Here is a 21657-nt window from a genome sequence, read left to right as displayed (position 1 = left end):
CCGTTCTTGGTAGTTGCATTAACCAGGGGTACTTCCCGCGTGCGTGGAAGGAAGCTCGCGTCGTGGTGCTGCTTAAGTCGCCTGATCGGGTGAGGAGTAATCCTTGCTCGTATCGGGGCATAAGCCTTCTCCCAGTGCATGGAAAAGTGCTGGAGAGGATTATGGTGGCAAGGCTTGGGGAGTGCCGCGGCGTGGGCTTTGTCGAGGATAGAGGTACAGTGGACGCGTGGATGCATGTGCAGAACAGTCTGAGTGGGTCAAGTGCCAAATATGTCTTAGGCATATTTGTTGACTTTAAAGGCGCATTTGACTTCTTTTCGTGGGATAGCGTGCTCGTTAAGCAGTCTGAGATCAGGTGAAGGGAGTTTGTTCTCTGGTCGAGTTATTTCAGTGCACGAAGGGCTTGTGTCGTGGGAGCCAATGAGACAGTCTGGACAGATGTGGTGGGCTTTTAGTTGCCTGTGCAACATATGGTGCACCTGTATGGTGTGCCGCAGCAGAATCTGCTGTTGGACGTAGGAAGCTCTTGTCGTGTCAACGAGTGGTCATGTTAGCATGTCTGCCAGTGTGTCGCACTGTGTCTACGGACGCAATGCAGGTGTTACTGGGCGCCCTGCCCTTTGACCTGGAAGCGAGATGTAGGACTGCTCTGTACAAGCTGAAGTGTGGCTTGCAATTTTCTGAGGATGATTGGCTCGGGCCTTCTGATCTGGTGGATGGGGATGTTAGGCGGCGCAGTGCAATCCTTTGGGAGCGTGCTGCTGTTATGTGGCGGACTAGGTGGACGGACAGTTACAATGGGCGGGTGATGTACGAATGGACCGCCCAGACTTATTTTTATTTTTATTTTATTATTCATACATAGTAATGCAAAAAGTCTTTAAGACCAAAGTGCGCATTACAAATAAATACAAAGTATCTTGCTGATTAATCCATGACTAAGATAACATTATAAAAAAATATAGTTTGCAAAAATAATGACAAAAATTAAAAGAAAAATAAACTAGAAAAACGGCTCCCCAGCCAAAAAAGAATGAAAGGTAATGAATTAAAATCCCATGTTAATAATAATGCACGTACTACAGGCACCGGGCTACGCATTTAGGCACATGATATAATTACGTTTAAATGTATTGGGTGAATATGCAATATTCGTCTTTAGCATGAGTCTGGGATTCTTACTGGCATGGCTCTCTAAATGCATTTTTATATGCAAGAGGTCTGTCCGGGAGATATTTTTGTGGGTGTGGGATGACTGAAGACTGGCGGTATATACTGACGGAATTCCGGTATTATGATGACATTAGGGATTCAGTCAATATGGGTATCACGTATGGAGGGGCGGGGTGGGATTTCAGTAGGGCACTTGAAGACAGGCGGACTTTTAGTTGTTTAAGTAGGTTTGCACGTGAAGTGTTTGTTAGGAGAAGGAGTAGACTTAGTGGAGGTAATTCCTCCACATAGTCATCTCTACAATTTGGGCGTTGGAGGAGAGTTGGAGGAGTTGGTGTGGTGCGGCGTCGTTTCCTTGTGTGGATGTCGTGCCGGTCATCTGTGAGGGTGGCTTCGTCCATTGTTTGTGTTGTGTTGTCCGTTGCCGCGGTCCCTGTTGGCCCATTGTGCAGTCCGTGAGGACAGCATGTTAATTGTTTGAGGTCCTGTCTTGTATGTTTGTTCCGCTGGCTTAAATGGAGGAGTTCACCAGTCCGGGACTGTGTGGAGTCCAACTGGCAGTGGTCATTGACCACGAAGCTTGACCGGAGGCTATATTCTGGTACCGCGGGTGCCAGGTGCCCCCAGATCTTCGGATCTGGCCTGGCAGTTGGTGTTGGCCCTCTTGTGGGATCACCCAAAGAAAGGCAGGAGTTTAGATAGGCTCCGCTCCTAACCAAGGAGGCGACCATGTCCTAATACGTGTGAGCGAATTGGTACTCCTACTTTCTGTGCGGGGGCGTTGGTAGACGCATTGTATTCACCCGGTGTTAAGAGCACTGTGAGGAACCGCAAGGTAGGTACTCACACAAAACACCACGACGTATGTGTTGGTGTACATGATAAGATAACAGAGTTACAGCCTAATATATCCAGTTATTTGCTTGTAGTGTTAATTACGAAATTTTGCACGAGATAAAAGTTTAGGTAGAAGAAGATGCTTACAATTTTGGATGATGATCTGATATTATTTGGGAGAAATGGACCATTACTTTTATATGAAAAATACAAAAAAATATTTTTGGTCTATATTTTATTTCCTGGAGGGCATATGCCGGTAAGGTAGACTGCATATGGAAATATAACTACTGATCTTCCCCCTGATGCAATTTGCCATTTCGTGTCTGCTAGATAACGGGCCTACTGCTTATATAATATACTGCTTATATAATAATATATAATTTTCCTATTCGCAGTTTTTGCATTATTGCAAATTACATGGTGCCCTGACGTTTTAATTGTCCAATTGGATTTTTATACATACATTGCAGCATGGATCGCTTTGCCACCTTTTTGCAAAACGATTCTCCAGCCAGGCAAAATCAAATTTTCAACGGTTGCAAAATATCCTTCAGTAAGTTTTGCGACATTTTGTGAGTATTTCAGCCATATAAAAATTCTCTACAAGTGGTGTCTTAGGGCATGCCGTTCGGACTCGGAGATAAGCTGTGGGTCCCATATCATTGATCGAATATGAATCGGGGTACACTCACTCATTAATATGAGAGAAGTCTCCCTTCTAAGATCTTTTCGAAACAATTATTATATTATTATTTAATCTTTGTGTAAAGTTATTTCTTACAATAAATTTATTTGTTCCATAAAGAAATTTTGATTTCTGAAAGGCTAATTCCCAGTGGTAAAGGTGTAGGGTATCACATGGTAGGCCCCGTCCGACTATAGCCTTGGCTTACTTGTATAAAATAAATTTTTCTTTTAAGGCTGCTCGACCTCAATTCTAATGTTACATGATGCAGGACGAAGGGGTAATTGTAGAGTACTGCAATTCTACATAAAGCGACATATAACAAATACTGTTCGTGGGTCACAAGTGCTCTTTAATTCTAACATCCCGGCTCGTCTGTTCCTTGTACCACAATCTCATAATGCTAAGCTGTCAATCACACGGCAAAAAAAGCAGCGTCTACGACTGATCAGCAAAAAATGGAAGATCGAAGCATAAAAATATACATACATTAAAGAACAATTTAATTTCAAAGCTAAGAGTGAACAGAGATAACCTGATAATACCTCATAACACTAAGAGAACTGTTTAAACCTTGGAGGGCAATTGGATCGAGAATGAAATAAATGAATTACGGGTATTGCGAAGTATGTACCAAATATTAACTTTGAAATTGACTGAGAACTTAATAAAGAAATACGAACTGCTACATAGGCTGCGATAACCGATCATGTTTCATATTACTGCTTTTGGGTTCATAGAGCTTAGTTGCCGTTGTTTATACATCTTCCCATGAAAGCTTGTTTTGTCCTAGTTCTAGGATTATTTTTCGTCGCCAGGTGTTTCTTGGTCGTAGCAGTCGTAGTAGGTCGTAGTCGCACTGTAGTGCGTTGGTAAGCACGTCTGCCTTGAACTCAAAATGTTTGCGGATCAATCCCAGACCAAAACATCGGCAGTGGCAAATACCCTCAGTATAATGCTGGATTACAGTTTTTAGTCATGAAAAACTTCTCTACAAGAGGTGTTGTTCGGACTCGGCGATAAAAAGTAAGTCAAATATCATTGAGCCAGTATGAATCAGCGTGCTCTCATCCCTTCACGAAAATTTGTCTTGATTTTGTTGCTTCACGGAGGCAGGTTTCTTTGTGGATAGAACAGACTAAACCCGAAATATACCACTGTACTATTGCGTTTGAGTTACATCGCAACCCACTGTACGATTATTGAAAACATTCAGATTTATCATCTGTCCATTATACATTGCATTTATCACACATTTATCTCAACATTATAATTAAAAACAAATATAAATAATTCACGACGACGTCAACAATAACAACAATACAAGGGATCACACAGATTGCTGCTGTTGTTGTTGTTGATTCACAACTAATTGCAATACAAATAAAATTACATTTCATTTCATTATCGTTGACTGCCAACTTCAATGTCTTTTTGACTGTCGTCCGTCGTTTTTCTCGTCCAGCCGACATAAATCGAAGTGTTTACTTGGACGCACACAGAAGCATTTGCGCATGATCATTGATCACTTTGGTACGTGGTAGCTGGCCAGTGGTGTTGTTTTTGTTGCCTGGACCACCCAATTAGTTAAATGTTCGTTCGGAATAACCTAAAAGAGTTAAAAGAGTTTATGAACCTGTTTCATTGTTTGGCTTAAAGGTGGGTATGAGAGGCGAAATGCGTGCATCCGACAAAATGACCGTGAGTGTGTGTGTTGTTGCGTCTAAACAATCAAATAAGATGAAATTCATTTGGTGAACCTACCGACTGACAACTCGAAATATTTGTGAAGATGTGCTGACAGAGTGACTAACGAACGCACTGATGGATTTCGAATGCATGTTTGCATAGCAGGTTCGGAAAGTAATCCTCTAATGGATTTTCGGATATGTTACCCGGTGTTTAGATGTGAAACGCTTGGCTGACAATATGACGGTAGTCGGTAGAATGTTTGTTAATTGGTCGGTTGGTTGGTGGCTTGCTTGCTTGGTTGAATGCTGTCTCGTTGTTGTTTTTGTTGTTCACCGTGAGTGAACAAACGAATGAATGAATGAACGAATAAATTGATTGATCAAACAGACAGCAATACTCGGGCTTCACATATTCATAAATAATGATGAAAATACCTACACTGTATGTCTGACTGTGTGATTCCAAAGGGGCAAAGCTATTAATTTAAATGTACAATTTTCAAACATTTAAATGTTGTTTGATCAGTAATTAGGGCTTTGATTTATCCTGCTTGTATCTCAAGATATTATTTTAATAAAGAAGGGGGTGCGGACCCTCCCAGGATGTTTGTTTCACAGGTAGGCGTTAAATTACCTCCGTGTTCGAATCAGCTTCTTGTATTGACCTTTTTTTAACATTTCCCATTACCATGGATAGTTGAAATTAATTTGTAAGGAGGTGGTAATGGATGTGAGCAGATCTTGTGTCTTTCACAAAGGGAATAATACGAGAGCGGCTCTGTGTTTAAAGCTAATGGAAAATTGCCCATATTATGGGTGATTTTAATTAAAATTTATGATAGCTTCGTATGCGGAAGAACTTTACATTTTCTTCCATAGACCGAAGACCTTCCAAGGGCCTTCAAAAGGTCTTGTATAGACAAAACTCCTTCAAAAAGTCTTCCATAGAAAGAAGAACTTCAAAAGTTCTTTTATAGACAGAAGACCTCTAAAATGACTTCTATACATAGTAGACCTTCAAAAGGTCTTCCATACACAGAAGACCTTCAAAAGGTCTTCCATACACAGAAGACCGTCAAAAGGTCTTCTATACACAGAAGAAATTCAAAAGGTATTCTACAGCAAGAAGACTTTCAAAAGGTTTTCTATACACAGAAGACCTTCAAAAGGACTTCTACACACAGAAGACCTTCAAAAGGTCTTCTATAGCAAGAAAATTGTCATAAGGTCTTCTATATATAGAATACCTTTAAATGGTCTTCTATGCACAGAAGACCTTCAAAAGGTATTCTATAGACAGCAAACCTTTAAAGGGCTCAAAAGGTTTTCTATACGCATAAGACCCACGCATAAGACACTATAGCAAGAAGACCCTCAAAAGGTCTTCTATAGCAAGAAGACTTTCAAACGGTCTTCTTACACAGAAGACCTTCAAAAGGTCTTCTATAGAAAGAAGACTTTCAAAAGGTCTTCTATACACAGAAGACCCTCAAAATGACTTCTATACACAGAAGACCATCAAAAGGTCTTCTATACACAGAGGACCCTCAAAAGGTCTTCTATAGCAAGAAGACTTTCAAAAGGTCTTCAATACACAGAACACCTTCAAAAGGTCTTCAATAGCAAGAAGACTTCAAAAGGTCTTCTATACACAGAAGACCTTCAAAAGGTCTTCTTTACACAGAAGACCCTCAAGAAGTCTTCTACAGCAAGAAGACTTTCAAAAGGTCTTCTATACACAGAAGACCTTCAAAAGGTCTTCTATAGCAAGAAGACATTCAAAAGGTCTTCTATACACAGAAGACCTTCAAAAGGTCTTCTATAAACAGAAAACCTTCAAAAGGTTTTCTATACACAGAAGGCCTTCAAAAGGTCTTCTTTACACAGGAGACTTTCAAAAGGTCTTCTAGAGCAAGAAAATTGTCAAAAGGTCTTCTATACACAGAAGACCTTCAAAGGTCTTCTATACACTGAAGACCTTCAAAGGGTATTCTATACACTGAAGACCTTCAAAAGGTATTCTATAGACAGCAGACCTTTAAAGGACTCAAAAGGTTTTCTATACGCATAAGACCCACGCATAAGACACTATAGCAAGAAGACCCTCAAAAGGTCTTCTATAGCAAGAAGACTTTCAAACGGTCTTCTTACACAGAAGACCTTCAAAAGGTCTTCTATAGAAAGAAGACTTTCAAAAGGTCTTCTATACACAGAAGACCTTCAAAAGGTCTTCTTTACACAGAAGACCATCAAAAGGTCTCCTATACACAGAGGACCCTCAAAAGGTCTTCTATAGCAAGAAGACTTTCAAAAGGTCTTCAATACACAGAACACCTTCAAAAGGTCTTCAATAGCAAGAAGACTTCAAAAGGTCTTCCTTCAAAAGGTCTTCTTTACACAGAAGACACTCAAGAGGTCTTCTACAGCAAGAAGACTTTCAAAAGGTCTTCTATACACAGAAGACCTTCAAAAGGTCTTCTTTACACAGAAGACTTTCAAAAGGTTTTCTATACACAGAAGACCTTCAAAAGGTCTCCTATAAACAGAAAACCTTCAAAAGGTTTTCTATACTTAGAAGGCCTTCAAAAGGTCTTCTTTACACAGGAGACTTTCAAAAGGTCTTCTAGAGCAAGAAAATTGTCAAAAGGTCTTCTATACACAGAAGACCTTCAAAGGTCTTCTATACACTGAAGACCTTCAAAGGGTATTCTATACACTGAAGGCCTTCAAAAGGTCTTCTATTCACAGAAGACCTTCAAAAAGTCTTCAATACACAGAAGACCTTTAAAAGGTCTTCAATACATAGAAGACCCTCAAAATGACTTCTATACACAGAAGACCATCAAAAGGTCTTCTATAAGCAGAAAACCTTCAAAAGGTTTTCTATACACAGAAGGCCTTCAAAAGGTCTTCTTTACACAGGAGACTTTCAAAAGGTCTTCTAGAGCAAGAAAATTGTCAAAACGTCTTCTATACACAGAAGACCTTCGAAAGGTCTTCTATAGCAAGAAGACTTTCAAAAGGTCTTCTATACACAGAAGACCTTTAAAAGGTCTTCAATACACAGAAGACCTTTAAAAGGTCTTCAATACACAGAATACCTTTAAAAGGTCTTCAATACACAGAAGACCTTTAAAAGGTCTTCAATACATAGAAGACCCTCAAAATGACTTCTATACACAGAAGACCATCAAAAGGTCTTCTATAGCAAGAAGACTTTCAAAAGGTCTTCAATACACAGAACACCTTCAAAAGGTCTTCTATAGCAAGAAGACATTCAAAAGGTCTTCTATACACAGAAGACCTTCTAAAGGTCTTCTTCACACAGAAGACCTTCAAAAGGTCTTCTTTACACAGAAGACCCTCAAGAGGTCTTCTACAGCAAGAAGACTTTCAAAAGGTCTTCTATACACAGAAGACCTTCAAAAGGTCTTCTTTACACAGAAGACTTTCAAAAGGTTTTCTATACACAGAAGACCTTCAAAAGGTCTTCTATACACAGAAGACCTTCAAAAGGTCTTCCATACACAGAAGACTTTCAAAAGGTCTTCCATACACAGAAGACCTTCAAAAGGTCTTCTATTCACAGAAGACCTTCAAAAAGTCTTCAATACACAAAAGATCTTCAAAAGGTCTTCTATACACAGAAGACCTTCAAAAGGTCTTCTATACACAGAAGACCTTCAAAAAGTCTTCTTTACACAGAAGACTTTCAAAAGGTTTTCTATACACAGAAGACCTTCAAAAGGTCTTCTACACAGAAAACCTTCAAAAGGTTTTCTATACACAGAAGGCCTTCAAAAGGTCTTCTTTACACAGGAGACTTTCAAAAGGTCTTCTAGAGCAAGAAAATTGTCAAAAGGTCTTCTATACACAGAAGACCTTCAAAGGGTATTCTATACACTGAAGACCTTCAAAAGGTCTTCTATTCACAGAAGACCTTCAAAAGGTCTTCAATACACAAAAGACCTTCAAAAGGTCTTCTATACACAGAAGACCTACAAAGGTTTTTCTATACACAGAAGACCTTCAAAAGGTCTTCTATACACAGAAGACCTTCAAAAGGTCTTCTATACACAGAAGACCTTCAAAAGGTCTTCTATACACAGAAGACCATCAAAAGGTCTTCTATACACAGAAGACCTTCAAAAGGTCTTCTATACACTGAAGACCTTCAAAAGGTCTTCTATTCACAGAAGACCTTCAAAAGGTCTTCAATACACAAAAGACCTTCAAAAGGTCTTCTATACACAGAAGACCTACAAAGGTTTTTCTATACACAGAAGACCTTCAAAAGGTCTTCTATACACAGAAGACCTTCAAAAGGTCTTCTATACACAGAAGACCTTCAAAAGGTCTTCTATACACAGAAGACCTTCAAAAGGTCTTCTATACACAGAAGACCTTCAAAAGGTCTTCTATACACAGAAGACCTTCAAAAGGTCTTCTATACACAGAAGACCTTCAAAAGGTCTTCTATACACAGAAGACCTTCAAATGGTCTTCTATCCGCAGAAGACCTTCAAAAGGTCTTCTATACACAAAATACTTTCAAAAGGTCTTCTATACACAAAAGACCTTAAAATGGTCTTCTATACACAGAAGACCTTAAAAAGGTCTTCTATCCGTAGAAGACATTCAAAAAGTCTTCTATCCGCAGAAGACCTTCAAAGGGTATTCTATACACAGAAGACCTTAAAAAAGTCTTCTATACACAGAAGACCTTCAAAAGGTCTTCAATACACAGAACACCTTCAAAAGGTCTTCAATAGCAAGAAGACTTCAAAAGGTCTTCAATAGCAAGAAGACCTTCAAAAGGTCTTCTTTACACAGAAGACCCTCAAGAGGTCTTCTACAGCAAGAAGACTTTCAAAAGGTCTTCTATACACAGAAGACCTTCAAAAGGTCTTCTTTACACAGAAGACTTTCAAAAGGTTTTCTATACACAGAAGACCTTCAAAAGGTCTTCTATAAACAGAAAACCTTCAAAAGGTTTTCTATACACAGAAGGCCTTCAAAAGGTCTTCTTTACACAGGAGACTTTCAAAAGGTTTTCTAGAGCAAGAAAATTGTCAAAAGGTCTTCTATACACAGAAGACCTTCAAAGGTCTTCTATACACTGAAGACCTTCAAAGGGTATTCTATACACTGAAGGCCTTCAAAAGGTCTTCTATTCACAGAAGACCTTCAAAAAGTCTTCAATACACAGAAGACCTTTAAAAGGTCTTCAATACATAGAAGACCCTCAAAATGACTTCTATACACAGAAGACCATCAAAAGGTCTTCTATAAACAGAAAACCTTCAAAAGGTTTTCTATACACAGAAGGCCTACAAAAGGTCTTCTTTACACAGGAGACTTTCAAAAGGTCTTCTAGAGCAAGAAAATTGTCAAAACGTCTTCTATACACAGAAGACCTTCAAAAGGTCTTCTATAGCAAGAAGACTTTCAAAAGGTCTTCTATACACAGAAGACCTTTAAAAGGTCTTCAATACACAGAAGACCTTTAAAAGGTCTTCAATACACAGAAGACCTTTAAGAGGTCTTCAATACACAGAAGACCTTTAAAAGGTCTTCAATACATAGAAGACCCTCAAAATGACTTCTATACACAGAAGACCATCAAAAGGTCTTCTATAGCAAGAAGACTTTCAAAAGGTCTTCAATACACAGAAGACCTTTAAAAGGTCTTCAATACATAGAAGACCCTCAAAATGACTTCTATACACAGAAGACCATCAAAAGGTCTTCTATAGCAAGAAGACATTCAAAAGGTCTTCTATACACAGAAGACCTTCAAAAGGTCTTCTTCACACAGAAGACCTTCAAAAGGTCTTCTTTACACAGAAGACCCTCAAGAGGTCTTCTACAGCAAGAAGACTTTCAAAAGGTCTTCTATACACAGAAGACCTTCAAAAGGTCTTCTTTACACAGAAGACCTTCAAAAGGTCTTCTATACACAGAAGACCTTCAAAAGGTCTTCCATACACAGAAGACTTTCAAAAGGTCTTCCATACACAGAAGACCTTCAAAAGGTCTTCTATTCACAGAAGACCTTCAAAAAGTCTTCTATACACAGAAGACCTTCAAAAAGTCTTCTTTACACAGAAGACTTTCAAAAGGTTTTCTATACACAGAAGACCTTCAAAAGGTCTTCTATACACAGAAAACCTTCAAAAGGTTTTCTATACACAGAAGGCCTTCAAAAGGTCTTCTTTACACAGAAGACTTTCAAAAGGTCTTCTAGAGCAAGAAAATTGTCAAAAGGTCTTCTATACACAGAAGACCTTCAAAGGGTATTCTATACACTGAAGACCTTCAAAAGGTCTTCTATTCACAGAAGACCTTCAAAAGGTCTTCAATACACAAAAGACCTTCAAAAGGTCTTCTATACACAGAAGACCTCCAAAGGTTTTTCTATACACAGAGGACCTTCAAAAGGTCTTCTATACACAGAAGACCTTCAAAAGGTCTTCTATACACATAAGACCTTCAAAAGGTCTTCTATACACAGAAGACCTTCAAAAGGTCTTCTATGCACAGAAGGACTTTCAAAGGTCTTCTATACACAGAAGACCTTCAAAAGGTCTTCTATACGCAGAAGACCTTCAAAAGGCCTTCTATCCGCAGAAGACCTTCAAAAGGTCTTCTATACACAGAAGACCCTCAAGAGGTCTTCTATAGCAAGAACACTATTAAAAGGTCTTCTATAACAAGAAAATTTTCAAAAGGTCTTCTATACACAGAAGATCTTCAAAAGGTCTTCTATACACAGAAGACCTTCAAAAGGTCTTCTAAACACAGAAGACCTTCAAGAGGTCTTCAATAGCAAGAAGACTTTCAAAAGGTCTTCAATAGCAAGAAAATTGTCAAAAGGTCTTATATACACAGAAGTCCTTCAAAAGGTCTTCTATACACAGGAGACCTTCAAGAGGTCTTCAATAGCAAGAAGACTTTCAAAAGGAGTTCTATGGCAAGAAAATTGTCAAAAAGTCTTCTATACACAGAAGACCTTCAAAAGGTCTTCTATACACAGAAGACCTTCAAAAGGTCTTCTATACACAGAAGACCTTCAAAAGGTCTTCTAAACACAGAAGACCTTCAAGAGGTCTTCAATAGCAAGAAGACTTTCAAAAGGTCTTCCATATCAAGAAAATTGTCAAAAGGTCTTCTACACACAGAAGACCTTCAAAAGGTCTTCTATACACAGAAGACTTCAAAAGGTCTTCTATACACTGAAGACCTTCAAAAGGTCTTCTATACACAGAAGACCCTCAAAAGGTCTTCTATACACAGAAAACCTTCAAAAGGTCTTCTATACCTCAAGAGGTCTTCTATACACAGAAGACCCTCAAGAGGTCTTCTGTAGCATGAACACTATTAAAAGGTCTTCTATAGCAAGAAAATTTTCAAAAGGTCTTCTATACACTGAAGATCTTCAAAAGGTCTTCTATAGCAAGAAGAATTTCAAAAGGCCTTATATACACAGAAGACCTTCAAAAGGTCTTCTATACACTGAAGACCTTCAAAAGTTCTTCTATACACAGAAGACCTTCAAAAGGTCTTCTATACACAGAAGACGCTCAAGAGGAAAATGTCAATAGGTCTTCGCCGAAGACCTTCAAACGGTCTTCTATACACAGAAGACATTCAAAAGGTCTTCTATACACTGAAGACCTTTAAAAGGTCTTCTATACACAGAAGACCTTCAAAAGGTTTTCTATACACAGAAGACCCCCAAGAGGTCTTCAATTCACAGAAGACCCTCAAGAGGTCTTCTATAGCAAGAAGACTTTCAAAAGGTCTTCTATAGCAAGAAAAATGTCAATAGGTCTTCTATACACCGAAGACCTTCTAAAGGTCTTCTATACACAGAAGACCTTCAAAAGGTCTTCTATTCACAGAAGACCTTCAAAAGGTCTTTTATACACAGAAGACCCTCAAGAGGTCTTCTATAGCAAGAAGACTTCCAAAAGGTCTTCTATAACCAGAAGTCCTTCAAAAGGTCGTCTATACACAGAATACCTTCAAAAGGTCTTCTTTACACAGAAGACTTTCAAAAGGTCTTCTATACAGAGAAAATCTTCAAAAGGTCTTCTATTCACAGAAGACCTTCAAAAGGTCTTTTATACACAGAAGACCCTCAAGATGTCTTCTATAGCAAGAAGACTTCCAAAAGGATCTTCTATAGCAAGACGACTTTCAAAAGGTCTTTTATACACAGAAGACCTTCAATAGGTCTTCTATAGCAAGACATTTTTCAAAAGGTATTCTATACACAGAAGACCTTCAAAAGGTCTTCTATAGCAAGAAGACTTTCAAAAGGCTTTTAAAAGGTGCTCTATAAGTAAAAGACCTTCAAAAAGGGTTCTATAGACAAAATACTTTTAAAAGTCTTGTATAGAAAGAATATCTTCAAAAGGTCTTCTATAGGTCTTCTCGTCGAAATATATTCGATAGAAAGAAGATCTTCAAAATGTGTTCTATAGACAGAATACCATTTGAAAGATTTTCTATAGACAGAAGAGCTTAATTATGAAATTCTTCAATAATCAACGAACTTAATATGCACACGTTTCTCCTTACTCCATAATTTTGAGAATTCTACTCACGTGTTGTTAACACTTTCATTGTTGTTGTTGGGGAATTTGTAGCTTGATTAACAGGCATTCAACATAATTCAAGCGTAATAAATAAGTATACTGTAATGAACATAGAATAATAGTAAAATCCTGGAAAATTAAAAAATAATAATTTATTTAAACACTTTTTTTTACATATACTTCATAATTTCAAACCCATCATTTTCGATTTCAGAATCACATTTCGTGGTAAATATTAACCAAGCTACTTTTTATGTGAATCCTTTCATTTGTATACCTCAGTCAATTATCACTTCATATTACAATTGATAACATATATCCTTCGGTTTCATGTTATTCCGTTTAAGAGGGGGTTGCTTTTTTTTGAAGGGATGCCAGCTTTACAGCCGCTTTATTTCTCTAACCTGCTGCTGCCTTTGGTGTAAGTATTGATTACAATTCGGTTGAAAATAATTTGCCAAAAATTATTGTATGCCAATATTGATTTGGACTTTCTTCGATGTGTTCGACCTGTTTAGTTAGAATGCTTTGTTCTTCTAAGGGAAGTTCGCGTGGCAGTAATCTATTGTCCTTTCTGTTTCATTTTAGATATTGGGCATACGTACAACACGCGGCATTTGGGTTGATGCGACAGCATCACATGCAGCAAGTTTATGCTGTATCAACCCACACGCGAATGTGGAGTTTTGTTTTTGAAGCGATATAAAAGATTACTAGCGTGGGGATTGGTAAAAAGTTTCATTTTATTTGCTTTGTTTATGGTATAATTACATTTACCCCCAATATTATAAGTCTTCTTTTGTTATAGTTTGGATTTACCAAACAGATTTACAGCGTTCCCGTTAACTTAAAGTTAAAAGTGATCATTAAATTTCATGGAGGACCTTCTTGGCATTAACTTTTAACGTTAAAATTATATTTTTAATTCCTCAAAATTGGTTTATTTTGCGTTTTAAAATGCATCCAATAGTAAAAGAACACATATAATAATGAGCCTTAATGTTTTAAATTTCTAGAGATGATTTGTTTAATATTTTATATTTTTTAGGGATTAAAATTGCGATAGGACGTTAATTTTTTTTTCACTGATGGACCTTTTTTTTTGCTGCTGAGATTTCAACGTGGGCTATAACGACCCAGGTTTGGGTATATTCCAGTATTTTAAAGGTTTAGTCTACATGTGTCTACCAAATTTCATGTAATTGGACAATTGGGGTTCAAGTTGGTCAGAAAATTTACTTAAAACATTTTAAGGGGAGAGGTCCACATTTTGGCATAGACCGATGTCTCCTATTTGATGGTTACAGTTGAATGATTTGACCAAATAAGCTGTACTTTGGTATTTCTTCCATCTACAGACGTCGTTCCAAAAGTTTTCAATAGACAAAGGATCTTCTACAGGTGATCTAAAAACTTTCAAACGGTCTTCTATAGACCGAAGACCCTAAAGCGGCTTTGTTTAGGCAGAAGACTTTCAAAAGTTAGTGTACATAAAGAACAGCTTCAACAGATTTTCTTTAACTAAAAGTTAGAGTGGCTTCTGTTATTTCCAATGTCTTCTATAGAAGAAAAGTCTTCTTAAGGAAACACGTGACTGTCAATAGACAGAATATCATTACAAGCAAAGGCAGACGATTTTCGAAAGGATTTCTTTACAAACATTTTTTATGTATTTTTTAAATTTACCTAAAACAAAATATGGACAGAGGTCCACGAATTGACATAGCCCCAAATAACGGTGTCTTCCGATTTGAGGTATTTTGAAAGTTTTAGCTGAATATTCTGACCGAATAAGCTGTGATTTTGTATTTTAGGTTGGTAGCAGTCAACAAAAAACGACAAATTAATTTTTGAAAAAAAAAAATAAAAAATATTTCAAAATTTTGATTCCGGTTGTTAAATAAAATAAATAAATAAAAATATTCCGAAATTAAAAAAAAATACTCATTGCGTTTTCATAAAACTCATACTTTTATAAAAACTCATATATTAAACAAGTAAGCCAAGACTATAGTCGGACGGTGTCGACCATGTGATACCCTACACCCTTTCAACAAATCAAAATTTCTTTATGGAACAAATAAACTTATATTAAGGAATAACTTTGTGGATTCTTGTACCATATCACATCATGCTTAAATAATAATATAATAATTGTTTTACGTTCGCTTCATGTTCGCTTAATGATGTGGGACCCACAGCTTATCTCCGAGTGTAAAAGCGTGTCCTACGACACCACTTGTAGAGCCTCAGAAAATGTCGCCAACATTACCTATTAGGTCTAAATAGCTCAACTCGAAAGAGAATTAATTCAAATATCACTCTAAAAATGACCTTCGCCTTAATAAGGCAAAACAAAAATTTTACCTACAAATCAGCTACAAAATATGACAACAATTATGTTTTTGGTCCATTTTACGCGCTAAATATTTTACGATCATCACCAATAAAAATAGGGATCTATTCTGGTCTGAACCCGACCTACATACAAAATTTCGTGACAATACAAATAGGGATCAATTCTGGACTGAACCCGACCTCCACAAAAAATTTCGTGACGATCGGTCCATAATTGCGGCCTGGAGTTTGATTACAATTTATAATGGACAGACGGACGTACGAACAGACGGAGGGACGGACAGACACACATCTCAAAATCGCTATATTGGTATACCAATTTGGTGGTCTCCAACGAATATTTCGCGGTATTACATGAATTCTTTCTTTAATACCCTTTCCACATAGTGGTGTATGGTATAGAAATGTGCACATAGGTATTCTTTTTATGTGGACCCAAATACAGTTAGGCAAGAAATGTATTGCAAAAACCAAAATTGTAGAAAATGTCATATCAATTGTTCGTTTATGGCAACAAATTATGTAAAAGCTATACGGTTTTTTTGTGCAAATCTCTTGCTATAGGTCCTTACAACAATATTCCGTCAAAATATGCAAAGGTTATTTGCGATTTATAACAAATACGGTCAAAAATAAGAATTAACTACTACTTGGGGGTGACAATAAAAGTATTGCAACGGGAAAATCAGTACTACAAAACTATAACATTTTTACAATTTTTTGCGGTCATTATGCATTTTCATGACTTTCGCGGCTAATAATAGACTAACAGTATTGAATGTAATAAAGTTCAGTGATAAAAAATGCGGTCATGGAGGGTCTTCAGACAGGGAAAAAACGCACGGGACCATATTAACAATAAACAATGACGAATCGGCCACAGGCAAGTATGCCAAGAATGAATATTTGACTCAATATGTATTGTAGGATAATGGAACAATGCAAAACAGTCCGATTTTGGCTTTGAGAACATCGAAATACCTCTGGAAAGTATATGGAAAAAATGGACACCAGTGTAGTATTTTGAAACGACCTACGACAGAGCACTATTTCGTCTCTCAATGGTATTGATATGATTTAATTTTTACTAAGTGGATAGATATTATCCTCTGCTATCATAATAAATCCAAAAAAATGCGCCAAATCCAATAAAACCCATCAAATATGGAAATTAAACCGCCACTGGAGAAGCTGGAATACCGAATATTTGGGTACTATATTCTTTACCATGGAAAATAGTATGCCAAATTGGGTTCACGGATATAATAATGATTGGGAAGACATCCCCACTGACATCATTAAGAAATATTTAATAGTCATTAGTCTGAAAGTCAGAAAAATCGATCCCGAAAGCTCAAACAAATCAACTACCACCATTCCAAAGACCAGATCATGACATGTTAATCTTATTTGTGTAAATTGCCGATGTAATATAACAACACAAAACTCTTAAATACATCGGGCCAACATCCTGATATCAACTCTCATAAAATGTTTGGCTCCAATTTAACAAAAAACTCCAAAAACATCCTCCAACGAAGGATCAAGATTTACTAAAAATTGGGGAACCAGTATCCTTAGAGTGGAACATACCGAGCCTTAATTTTTGGTTTAACTAAGCTCATTAATGCTCCAATGAATGAATAAAGTGAATAGACAACTCATTAAGGAACACACCTTTGGTAATTCTCGAAGAAACCACCGATTTGGCAATTTTTGCAATACTTTTATTGTCACCCCCAAGTAGTAGTTAATTCTTATTTTTGACCGTATTTGTTATAAATCGCAAATAACCTTTGCATATTTTGACGGAATATTGTTGTAAGGACCTATAGCAAGAGATTTGCACAAAAAACTGTATAGTTTTTACATAATTTGTTGCCGTAAACAAACAATTAATATGAAATTTTCTACAATTTTGGTTTTTGCAATACATTTCTTGCCTAACTGTATGTTTTTTGAAGGTTTCAGCTACATCTTCTGATCAATATAGATAGCTCTACATTCGCATCTAAAATTTTGAGTGGTTGGAAAAACATTTTGTACTCAGTGCGGGTAAAGGTAGAACCTTGAAATTTCTAATATGGGTCACTGTTGCTGTGCCGGAATTAGGTTTTTTGGAAATTCCTGGAAGGGTACGAAAAGTACCAAAAGGTACAAAATGGTGAGCTATGCTATATAATAAATGGATAAAGCTAAACATCTTAAATATAGAAGTGAAATATGCCTGCCTGCAAAAATATTTAAAGATAATATCAAGGTTCCATTCATTGTTTTGTGTAGTTCTTTAAAATGTCTGTCCATGTTTTTGAAGATTATGGTTTCCCTTATGATAGAGGTTTGGTTTCCCTTGAAGGTAAACGGATTACACTGGTCAACAGAACTTTTGTTTCAACCAAAGTTGCAGTTGTTTCTAGATGAAATCGTCGAGTTATTTTCAAATCCGGTCCCGGTTTTTCTCCATCAGCTCTTGTTTTTGAGATATAGCTCAAAATCGGTTTTTACGAGTTTAACCCATACTTTCGTTATTTTCGGTTACAAACAAATATATTTTTGTGGGTTTTCGACATTAATATGTCAGGGAGATGTTGTACGCTCGATACAAATCGTTTTTGAAATAGTTATGGTCAGTATATATCAAAAAAATATAGAAAATATACGAAGGACCTTGTAAAAATTGCATATTTTGAGTACTTTAAGCTGTAATTACGTCATCGGGGGAAGTCATAGGATCTTCATATGGTACTCCGGATATGCTTAGGGTGTCTACTATATAATCCAGTATTCAAATGTATAATATAAAGTTCATAGCCCCCATGATTCGGCCATAACCGAATCACGCCATGAAGACGGCTAAAGGGAAATAATTTACCAGTGATATCATTACCACATAAGCCATTTACTTTTCAATGGCAGTCTTCATGATGATTTTTAAGTTATGGCCGAATCATGGGCGCTGTGAACTTTATATTATATATTTGAATCTCAAAAACAAGAGCTGATGGAGAAAAACCGGAACCGGTTTTGTAAATAACTCGCCGATTTAATCTAGAAACAACTGCAACTTCGTCTGAAACATTCAACTTTTTCAATTTTGTTGAGCAGTGTTATCTATATTTATAACTGACGCACTGACTGACTAACTGACTGACTGATAATCAACGCCCAGGCTAACTGTCTGAAGCAAGAATCTTGAAATGTTGGGTAAGAGTGTTTTTGGAAATTCAAACTAGAATGGTACGAAAAGTACTAAAAGGTACTAAAAATGGTTTTATTTGCAGTTGGAGGACCGGTGGAGCTAGAATTCTGAATTTCGGAATGAGAGTCACTGATGGAATGAGGGATAAGTGTACCAAACGGTTTTTAGAAACTCGAACTATAATGTACTAAATTTGGTAACATTTGGTATTATGTAAAAGAGTAAAAAGCTTGACATTTGGAATGAGAATCAAAATTGAGAAGTAGAGTTGATATAACGAGGCGGTTTTGCAAATGTGAACTCATGTGTACGAAAAGTACTAAATTGTACTAAATTTGGTACAATTAGAATTTAGGCTAACCGATATAGTTAGAATGCTAAAATTCGTACATATGTATGGGTACGAAAAGTACTACATTTAGTACAATTTAGATTTGGGTGAACAAAGAGAGCTGGAATCCTGAAATTTCGAATTAAGATTAAGTTAAGTGTAGGATTAAGGTAGTACTGGAAATTTGTACTTACGCGTACGAAATGGTACTACCATTACTACGGTACTAAATTTGGATTTAGGTGAACGAACAGTGCAGGAATCCTGAGATTTGGAATTAATGTTGCTGTTGGAGTGGAGGAATGAAGTAGTTTTAGAAATTAGCACTTATGGGCACGAAGAGTACTAAATGGTACCACATTTGGTATAATTTGGATTTAGGTGAAATTTGGAATTTAGATGGCTGTTGGTGTGTAGGATTGTTGAAGTTATGGAAATTCGTACATATGGGTACGAAAAGTAGTAAATTTGGTATAATTTGGATTTGAGTGGACGAACAGAGCTGGAACCCTGAAATTCCAAATTAAGAGTACGTCGGAGTGTACGATTGAAGTAGTTTTAGAAATTGGTACTTATAGGTATGAAAAGCATTAAGTGTTATCAAATTTGTAACCATTTGGATTTGGGAGAACAGGTAGAGCTGGAATCCTGAGATTTGGAATTAAGATTACTGTTGGAGTGTAAGATTGAGGTAGTTTTGGAAATTCGTACTTATGTGTACGGAAAGTGCGAAATTGTACTAAATTTGATACAATTTGGATGGTGAACGAACAGAGGTGGAATCCTGGGATTTTTACGATAACTGTCGGAGTTTAGGATTGAGGTAGTTTTAGAAATTAGTATTTATGAGGTTGTGGAAATACGTACCATAAGAATACGAACAGTATTAAATTGTACAGAATTTGTTACAAATTAATATTGTTTAAAGGGGTAGAGCTGGAATTTTTAAATTCGGTATTGGGATAGCAGTTGGTGTGAGGAGTGGAGATAAGGAAGAGGTTTGGAAATTTTGTACTTATGTATATGGAAAGTACTAAATATAGTATTATAATTGGTTTTGGGGGAACAGGTAGAGCTGGAAATGAGAATCACGTTTGGGATATAGGGTGGATGTAAGGAGGTAATTTTATAAACTAATATTTATGTGTACGAAAGTTATTAAATTTGGTACCATTTTGGTATTTCATAAAAGGATAGAGCTGTGTTAAAGTCAGTGCTGTTTAGATTAGGAATTTTATGAAATACGAACAAATTATGAAAATTTGTATATAGGACGCTGTGGGTTATGTGTGTGAGTTATGGAGGTTGTGGTGGAAAATAAAATAATTTACTAAATTTGGTGTTGGTGGAAGTAAACGCGAAGAGTGTTTCTAAACAATGTTCTGCAGCAATTCTTTACAAAATGGTTTTTACCCCTTGAGAAATTGTATTCTGTGGTGTTGAAAGGGTAAAACCAGAATTCTGAAATTTCCATTCCATTGATTACTTGTATTTTATTCCCTTGCCGCATACGAAGTTGCGGACACTTTGCTAGTCTACCATAAAGGAACCCGAAGAATAAGTCAGGGGAGTTCAGAGTAAAAATTGGACAATTTTGAAAAAAGTGGGTTTCGATTGCCTTTATTTTTTGCTGTGTTGATGCTGTTCCTCAGCAAAACATTTCAGTACATTTTCAGATTTTTTCGGCTAAAAGTTGCAGAGATGTCGCACTTTGAAAAAGTCGAATTCTAAAAAACTATGTCTTTGCACATTACTCATAACTTTTTTTAATATTGGCCCAAATTGAAAAAAATCATTTTTGTTTTTATCAGCTATCTAATAAATACATAGAAAAAACATTTGCACAGTGGGGTTTTATGCAATTTTCACGATTTAATATTTAAAACTTTTAGCAATGACTGTACCTCTCCATTTTCTTGCCAATTTTTTTGAATTAAACTACGGTCAATTAAAAAATGTTAAGTCCCACTTGGTAGTGGGTTTCGAATAATAACAATTTTTTTTAATTTTTTTAAATTTGTCAATAAAATTTTTTCTCTATAGAAGTTTGTTATTTAACCCAAAAGAAAACAAAATAAAACACTGTAAAAAATACATTTATTAACATTTATTTTTTTTTTTTTACTTATCTTAAAAACTAAATAATTTTCGATTTTGAAAATGGTTTGTTCAAGCCGGTTTGGCTTGAGCGTACGATAACCCTTCGCCAAAATTTAAGCCTTCTTAATATTTTGTCCAAACTTAGTATAAGTTTGAAGATGGAGAATATCGGTCTACTCTTTCGGGTACATCTCCCACAAGAGATCAAAGCATAATCACTATGGAAGACAGTAACCGATTTGGTCCATACTTTGTATATCGCACACATCTACCAATATGGATGGACTCTATCGTCCACTGCTTCGAGCGGCTGCCACACAACGGTACGACGGTACAAGTTTTTTTCAGGGGCAAGTCCATACCGAAAGCTGAAAAAACCTCTATGGCACCATATGTAGTAGCTGGAGCGCATGACAACTTTCGAACTGGATACTGCGTTGGTCGAAATTTTGTATATGATGATAATTTTTCAGCGAATCTTAGAGTTTTAAGATGGTGTTTATCAGCCCACTCCTTCGGGTACCTGCACCACAGAACTTCAGAAATGTTTCCTAAAATTGTACGCGCGTTATCTCACAAACGGGACATTGTCCTGGAGACAACCAATTTGTTCTAATCCTTGGATCGCGAAAAATGTTGTCCAAATTTAGTATAACTTTAAAGATTGTCCATATATG

The sequence above is a fragment of the Musca autumnalis genome, unplaced genomic scaffold (assembly GCF_047663935.1).
Source record: "Musca autumnalis isolate F117 unplaced genomic scaffold, ASM4766393v1 scaffold_1, whole genome shotgun sequence".
NCBI lineage: Eukaryota > Metazoa > Arthropoda > Insecta > Diptera > Muscidae > Musca > Musca autumnalis.
Note: the sequence above shows the minus strand (reverse complement) of the source record.